We start from the raw sequence: 9342 nt of genomic DNA on the forward strand, positions 1-9342 counted from the left end.
GTAAGAGATAAAATTATAAAATTTTTTACAACTCATTTTATAAATGGGAAAAAGATTTAAATAACCATTTCAGCAAATAACATACACAAGTGGCTAGTAAGCACTATAAGTTATTCATCATTATTATTTATTAGAAAATGCCAGTTAAGGGTCGGCCCGGTGGAGCACTGCTATAGTGCGCCACTTGGGAAGCGCGGCGGCGCTCCCGCCCGAGGGTTCGGATCCCACATACAGACCGGTTCCCGCTCACTGGCTGAGCGAGGCACGGGAGCAACACCGAGGGCTGCGATCCCGTTGCCGGTCCCGGTCCGGTACGGGGGCGACACTGAGGGTTGCGATCCGTTGCCGGACACAGAAAAAGACAAAAAAAATAATAATAATAAAATAAAAAGAAAATGCCAGTTAAAACCACAATGAGGTACCACTCATTAGCACTAAGATGGCTATAATAATTTTTTAAAAAGGAAAATGACAAATGTTAGTGAGAAAGTGGGGAAATTGGAACTCTTGTACATCGCTGACCAGAATGTGGAATTAATAATAATAAAAAATAAAGAAAATGCCAGTTAAAACCACAATGAGGTACCACTCATTAGCACTAAGATGGCTATAATAATTTTTTAAAAAGGAAAATGATAAATGTTAGTGAGAAAGTGGGGAAATTGGAACTCTTGTACATCGCTGACCAGAATGTGGAATGTTAAAGCCACTATGGAAATAAACTTAGCAGTTTTCAAATTTTTTTAAAATGGGAAATATAAGTTTACCTTACAACCCAGAAATTCTATGCCTGGGTATCTACCCAAATATAATGAAAACATTTAGCTATACAAAGACTTGTACCTGAATGTTCACAGCAGTATTATTCACTATAACCAAAAAGTGAAAATGATCAAAATGTCCATCAGCCAGTGAATAGAAAAAAAAATGTGGTTCATTCATTCAATGGATTGCTATCTAGCAATAAAATAGAATAAACTACTAATACATGCTACAACATGGATGATCCACAAAAATGTTAACTGGATAAACCAGATTCAAAGAACTATATGTCATATGGTTCTGTATATGCAGAGATTGAAAGAAAACTCGTTTCTGTGTCAGGGGTGGGAGAGCTGGATGGGACAGAGCAGGAAAGGTGATCGACTGCAAATGGGCATGTGGGATCATTTTGTAGTGATGAAAATGTTCAAAAATTAGGTTGAATTGATGGTTGTTAACTCTGTTAATTTACTAAAAAGCATTCAACTGTATGCATTATTTATTGTCTGAAATACAACCCAAAGCCAGAGAGACAATAAAAGTCAAGGGAAAGAAGAGATGTTTCTATTTCTTTATTATGTTCCAAAAGCAAACAGCTCTCAAACTTTAAAGTATAAAGGGAAAGATATTTCAGTTAGACATAGCTGTAGGTGTAACACATTAAAACATTTAAAATGCAAAATACATTTAAAATGTGAACACAAATAACTTGAGGTGTTTTCTATCATTGTATGTGTAAAATAAATAAAACTGGTTGATATATAAATATATTTTGAATAGTGTACCATATTTACTTTTAAAAAACACTGAATGGAAGTGAATTGAGTCTTTAAAAAATGAGGATGAGATATTTATTTACAATATAATTTTAAATGGGAATTATGTGAATTTTATTAAATTAATTGATCTTGAAACAATTACCACATATGGTAAACATATACCACATATGATATGTGTGGGCTTCTTGATTATTTCTAGGGTTTTATTAGATTAATTAATTTATTGTAATAATCTAGATACCAAGATTGGATTCTATGGCCCACCCCAATAAAGATTTAAAGAAAGCCACTGGCTTATTTATTGTAATAATCTAGATACCAAGATTGGATTCTATGGCCCACCCCAATAAAGATTTAAAGAAAGCCACTGGCATTTAATGGCATAAATAAATGAACAAGGGTGATGATTTTAAACTCATTTAAACTAAATTTTAGTTTTAAAGGAACAGATACTTCCTTTTTCTCATCTGAACCCTCTGACAAGAAGAACCTGGTTGCTATGAGCGTGTGTGTGTGTGTGTGTGTGTGTGCGCGCGTGCGTGTGCGTGCGTGCGTGTGCGTGTGTGTGTGTGTGTGTGTGTTATTTGGATGTGTGGTCTGGTTGCTATGAGCGTGTGTGTGTGTGTGTGTGTGTGTGTGTGTGTGTGTGTGCGCACGTGCGTGTGCGTGCGTGCGTGTGCGTGTGTGTGTGTGTGTGTGTGTTATTTGGATGTGTGGCAGGCATAGAGGGATGGGTGAAGAGGGAGAATTTGGGTAGAATTGGAGAAAAAAAATCCAATATATAATTCCTCCTAAGAGATTTGTCTACAATGTTGTCTGGAGTACATTTTCTCCACTGTTCTTCTCAGTTGTTGCTTGTGTGAGAAGCATGAACTTGGCAGAGGAAAAGAATCCGCTAAGAAAATCTGCAGGGAGACTCATAATGCAAAAATCTTGAAAAATGCTTCCATAATTTCTCCTTAATCATTACCAAGGCAGAAGTTAGGAGGGTTATTTTTACTACTTTTTTTTTTTTTTTTGCAGTTCTTCATCAGTTGAAACAAAAATGTAGATAGTTGCCAAATCACCAAATAACTAATAGACTGTTTAGAGCTTTATCACTATATTGTTCAGTTTCCTAAAAAAGGCCATTTGTTTTGACTTTAAATATGCTTTTTTTCTTTTAAATTTGATAGTGTAGTGATTTTTCATTCTTAGCATTATAACACTGTCATGTGAAGAGCAGGGGCTGAATATATGTATTAAATTAAATTAGATTTAATCCAATCATAAAGTACTTCAAGTACTTTTTTATTGTGTGAATGTTTATTTCTGTGATGTTTTGGTGCAATTCTGCATGTAGTGATTTTTACCTATTTTTTTATGAAAACAATGGAGTTAACATGTTTTCCAATGATAACATTCAGAAAAATGAATTAAAATTAAAATATTTTTAAAAAGAGAAAGTGCTTTAACCTGGACAGATTCCAAAACTGTCATTGCTTTAGAATAATTACTAAATCAGCTTTCATTTCTTTTTCTTTCTTTGGCAGCTAGTTGGTACAGGGATCGAAACATGGATCTGGACCTCGGTGCTATCAGCAACATGCTCTAATCAGCTGACCTGACTGCCCAGCACCTAAAACTAGTTTTCAACTGTGAAATTAAATGGAATATAAACCATTATAAATCTAAGCAATATAGTCATAAATCTGTTTTTTAATTCCTGTTATTGCCCCCATAGTGTGCCTTCTGATGAAATCATAAAATATTAACTTTATCTTTGAGATTTTATCCTCTCAAGTTTCTGGTATTCCCTAGTTGTTACAAACCATTTGTTTTACACATATGATAGTTATAAACCTTATAAATCTTTATTTTTTATTTCTATAATTTGGATATTATCTTTTTAAATTTTTTACTAAGTTTTATTATTTATATAATCAATATGAAAAGGTTTTTAAATTTTGCTTTAATGCACATGGAAATATATATATATATTACATATATAATAATATATATTTATTATTCAGGTAAGAACATTTAACATGAAATCCACTCTCTTAAATTTTTAAGTGTGCAACATAGTATTGTTAACTATAGGCATGATGTTGTATAGCAGATATCTAGAACTTACTCATCTTTTATAACATGAATTTACTATTTTTAGTCAAAGGGAAAGTTTGTGCAAAGGAAATAAAATAAAATTTCTTCATTAATGACTATATTTTAGAGCACTGAATAGCCTACTAAGAGTTTTGATTTTGATTTCACAGATTTACAAGGTCATTTATAATAGTAGCCTCCAGAAAAGTGCTTATCTTATAGCAAAAGACAAGCTAAATTCATTTCATAAACATAGATAATGAAAAATTTTTTTTTTCATTTCCTGTATTTGATTTACCAATACATGGAACATATACCTGCTTCTCAATGGAAACATGCAAAAATTTTCATAGTATTTACTTTTGTTCTACTCTTAGAAACTAACTTATGATTACTCATGGATTATTAAAGGATAAATAGAATGATGACATATGAAATAATATTTAGATCAGTAAGAGAGAATTTCTAGGGAATCTTCTACTTGCTATCTGATCCATGATCTCATGATGAACTTTTAGAAGCCAAATTAAACACACACATGAACACAGACACACATGCACACAGAACTCATGGGATAACTGGATATCCATTTGCAGGAGATTGAAACTAGACCCATACCTCTCACCATGTACTAAAATCAACTCAAAATGGATCAAGGATTTAAATATACACCCCGAAACAATAAAACTTATTAAAGAAAACATAGGAGAAACCCTTCAGCAAATAGGGCTGGGCACAGACTTCACATTATGGATTTTCCTAAAGAAAATGATCCACAAGGAAGCTTGTATTGAACATTGCAATGTTTGCATTTTGTAGAAGTGGTACAAGTGACTTAATTTATGGAAATAATGGAATAGTGGTTGTCAATTTAATATCAAATTGTTGATGTGTTTATAAGTTTAGTCCAAATTTATTTTCCTTTAATTTCTTTTATTGGCTATTCTAGTAAGATACATGGTTAAGATGGGGAAATGGAGCATAGAAAAATTTTTGGCTATCTGCTATATGTTAAAAATAATTGGAATATAAAATGTAGGGTTTTGGGGGGGGTTTTGGTCAAATTGTATCACACAAATAAAATTACACTGCAAAATTTGAATGTTAATTTTCTAGAAACAGTACAAAAATACTTTCCTGTACATGAGTTATGTGCATAAATTCCATTTGAGGTATGCTCTGCTCAAGAGCAGTTGACTCGTAATATTTTCAGAGAGTAATTTTGTCCTCAGATTCTGGAGACAGCTTGCTATATAGCTCTGCATGTAGTTGCCCCACTGGCTGAATAGCATTTTGTGCAGCATCACATGTACAGAGCTCCAGAAATTAGGTCAGAAACAAAGATTTTGTTTCTTTGGCTTTGTCCATATGGACTACATAATTCATTAAACTAATGCAATTTTCATGCCTTGGCTTCTGCTAGAGGAGTTTTGAAGATGGGTTATACTATTCTACTCCCTGACCAGTATAACTCTGACACACTACAAACTACGCATTTAAATACGTATATATATTTTTTATTTTGGCAGCTGGCCATTACAGGTATCTGAACCCTTGACCTTGGTGTTATCATACCAAACTACATATTTAAGACATGTTGTTGCCTCTGATATTTACCTGGTCTCCAAAGCCAGAAACCAGTATTATGTACACAATATCCAATACATTACCAAAAGCCAAAAATTCTAATTTTGTATTATTGTCATGTAGTTTATGGCCTTTGACATCACTTTCTTAAGCTATCAAGACAATCTCCTAATTGATCTTACCATTAAGTTCCTTTTTTTGTTTTGGCTAATACATTCCCTTCATTTTCATACTACTGCAGAGTTTTCTTTCCAAGGAAATTTTTCTCCAAAAAATATCAAATTAAAAAAAAAAAACTAATATTTTTCTTGCCTGTAGGATAAAACCTAAATTTCTCATTTTTTGATTGTGTAAGACCAGTCATAATCTAACACTCACCCATCACTTCAGCCTTGTCTTTAGCCATAATCCAAACTTCTGACTTGCTTCTTTCCACTTTTAGATATTGTGGTACTTTGAGACATACTTTAAATATGTGATGTCCATCAGGACAATAACCCTGACATGACATTTCTTTTTTTTTTTCAGTTGCAAGCACCTGCTCATTCTTTAAGACTTAGCTTATGTGTTTCTTCCTGTGGAGTAGGTTTAGCATCAACAACGAAAATTTTCAAAATAAACAGATTTAACCTATTATTGAGAAATAAGAAAAAAATTTATATTGCAGTTGCAAGCACCTGCTCATTCTTTAAGACTTAGCTTATGTGTTTCTTCCTGTGGAGTAGGCTTAGCATCAACAAGGAAAATTTTCAAAATAAACAGATTTAACCTATTATTGAGAAATAAGAAAAAAATTTATATTGTTATGAATTATGAAAAGTATTTTGTTTAAAAAGTTTTTGGTATAATATTCATGAGTGATTATAACTATTTATAAATTTGTAAATTCATCATCATTATATAAAACATTAAGTATGCAATATAGGTAATGTGAATTTTATATAATAATATACATTTCTCATTATATTTTGTCAGTGTTTCTGCTGATGTTTTTTGTATTTATTGTAAATAATTTCAATGCTCATCTTTATTAAGATAATACCAATTAATATGGTTGTCTTATTTAGAAGTATATCACTACATTTATATTCATAATTCACAAAATCCTTTACTTCTGAATGATGCAATATTTAATTAGAAATTTTCAACACAGTACTGCCATCTTAGTATTATATTTCAATTTAGATAATTGAGTGCACAAAATCTACTGCTTGCACTTAAATTATTAGAGAAATAACATTTTTAAAATGTAAAACTGTAATGACATGTTTTGTGAGCTAGAATTTTACTCTCTTGCAGTGTATTAATGAGTATAAATCATATTTTGGTAACATGCTTACATTTGTAATATAAAGAAGTTTTTTTAAAAAATAATTTAAGAATTTATGTAAAATATTTTTAAAAGCAACCACATCCCTTTTTACATCTTAGTTATAAACTTTATTGTTGGTTTCAAAGTGATTAGATTACACAGTAAAACAAAATTTCTAAGAACATATAAGTTTATGATTATCATGTTTTAGATGTAAGGAAAAATGTTATTTATCCTCCTATAATAATTAAGATATATATATGCAGGAATCTAATCTATCAAGCTTGCAATGTGTTTAGCCTGAAAGACTTGAAAATTCCAAGTTGTCACTGACATATTTTTTTTGGTGAGGGATCATTTTAATTTAAAATAATTTCAAACTTACAAAATAATTATAAGAATAATACAAAGATTTCCCACATAACATTTACTCAGATTAATTATTTAACTTTTTGTCCCATTTGACTTACCATTTGCTCACTCTCTCATTCCTTTTCTTTGTTCTCTCTCTTTCATGTTCTATTTTGCTTGTTTTTTCTCTCTCTCTTTTTCCATGTGCACACACACATTCGCACACCTGTGTCATCAGAGTTACATAAATTGAGAGTAAATTGCAGGCATCAAAGCATGTTCTTTTACTGCTAAATATTTACTTCTTTTTTTTTTTTTTTTCTGTCTTTTGTCTTTTTCCGTGTCCGGCAACGGATCGCAACCCTCAGTGTTGCCCCCGTACCGGACCGGGGACCGGCAACGGGATTGCAACCCTCGGCGTTGCCCCCGCGCCTCGCTCAGCCAGTGAGCGGGAACTGGTCTGTATGTGGGATCCGAACCCTCGGGCGGGAGCGCCGCCGCGCTTCCCAAGCGGCGCACTTATCCAGTGCGCCACCGGGCCGGCCCCTAAATATTTACTTCTGTATTACCTAAAACAAAGAAAATTTTCATTCTGAACCATAGTACAATTATCTAAATTAAGAACTTTAATATTACAGTGTTACTACGTAATACACAGCCCATTTGAAATTTTTCTAATTGTGCTACTCATGCATTTACAGCTATTTTGTTCTTGGCTTAAGATCTAATCAGGGATCATGCATTGCTTTCAATGTCTTTTTATTCTCCTTTATCCTGAACAAGTTCTTAAGATTTCCTTGGTGTTTTATGACCTCGACATTTTGAAGACACAGGCCAATTATTTTATAAGCATGTTTCCATATATGTTTGTCCGAGGGTTCATCACAATTACACCAAAGTTAATCATTTCTGTCAGCAATGCAAGAGAAGTATTATTGTCTTCTCCACATTGCATCATATCAAGAGGCACATGGTTTCAATTTGTTCCTTTAAAGTTAATCACTTGGTGGTTTTTGTTAGGTTTCTTTATTGTCAAATTATTTTTCCCTTTGTAATCCATAAGCAATTTATGAGGACGTAAATCTGAAACTGTAAACAGCCTGTTCCTCACCAAACCTTCATCCTCCAGATTTAGCTTCCATTGATGATTCTTTCTTGAAACAAGTTTCATTGTAGCCAAATTGTCATTTTTGCACTCCATCACTCATTCTACTTTTATTAGTTGGCATTCTACACCATAAGAAAGGACTCCCTCTTCTTTCTTCTTTTTAAATTTTTGCCATTTATTTAATCAGTATGGACTTGTGGATTATTTTACTCAAGTTTTATTTACTTTGTTGGTCTAATTCTCTCAGATTTGACCCCTTGAAATTGACTCTTGCTCTTTGGACAACTTTCCACTGGTTTTTTTTTTTTTTTTCCTTTTTGTCTTTTTTCATGTCTGGCAACGGATCGCAACCCTCAGTGTCACGCCCGTACCGGACTGGGACCGGCAACGGGATCACAACCCTCAGTGCTGCGCCCGCACCTCACTCAGCCAGTGAGCAGGAACCGGTCTGTATGTGGGATCCGAACCCTCGGCGGGAGTGCCGCCGTGCTCCCAAGCGGCGCACTGTAGCAGTGCGCCACCGGGCTGGCCCCTTTGATAGCTTCTTTAAACTGCAAAGTGTTTGAGATTCATCTTGCACTTGCTCTCCTTAGACCTGTAATCAGCCATTTCTCCAAAGACCCTTGGTTCTTTTAGAGAAACAAGTATCTAGGAGCCAAGATCTATAGTTATGACTACTAGGGTATCATTGCTTCTACGCTTTTTTAGCTGACATGGTTAGGAAATTATCTATCTATCTATCTATCATATATCAATGCTTCTATTAAAGATGAGTTAACTCTGATACTTTCAATTCCAATCCAACACATTATGGTTAATTCTAGTTCCACCTTTTCTATGTTTGTAACTTGTTTTTCCATGAATGAGAAATCTGGCTTCCATAATTTCAATGTAGTTTCTCGTTTGATTAATTCTACAGAAATACACAGAAAATGTTCAGAAATGTTAGCCCACACTATGAAAAAGATACTTATTAACTACAGCTCAGTATTTCTTTTCAGTTCTGTTGGACAAGGTATGTCACTTGGATTAGTTCATTTTTCACCTTTCAGTGGTTATTGTGTATTTACTTGAAACACAGTTTGGTTCATTTGTTTCTATTCAGTATTCTATTTTATAGTCGTTGCCATTGATTCTTACAGAAAGTTCACATACTGTTCCAGTTAGTATTGCTTAGTGAAAAGAACATCCAAATCATAGTGGCAGAAAATTCCATTTTATTATGTTTTCAAAGCACAGAACCATAAGGACAGTCAGACTTCCTGCATGGTGGTCACTGGCATCCAAAATTGAATGTTCCATGTCACAAGAACAAAGCTGCATCACTTTTTATGACCTAGCCCCCAAACTCACACAGT

General features: G+C 33.4%; 1 long non-coding RNA gene across 1 annotated transcript in view; it reads right to left on the bottom strand.

Annotated features, from left to right (window-relative positions):
• LOC103601952 overlaps nucleotides 1-7033 on the bottom strand; it is an 18909-nt gene extending 11876 nt beyond the window's left edge. The window contains exon 1 of the long non-coding RNA XR_551489.1: nucleotides 6996-7033. This is a non-coding gene — a long non-coding RNA (uncharacterized LOC103601952). The remainder of the gene's footprint in view (nucleotides 1-6995) is intronic.
• Nucleotides 7034-9342: the final 2309 nt, after the last annotated feature.

This window comes from Galeopterus variegatus, unplaced genomic scaffold (assembly GCF_000696425.1).
Source record: "Galeopterus variegatus unplaced genomic scaffold, G_variegatus-3.0.2 Scaffold3960, whole genome shotgun sequence".
In the NCBI taxonomy this organism is placed as follows: domain Eukaryota; kingdom Metazoa; phylum Chordata; class Mammalia; order Dermoptera; family Cynocephalidae; genus Galeopterus; species Galeopterus variegatus.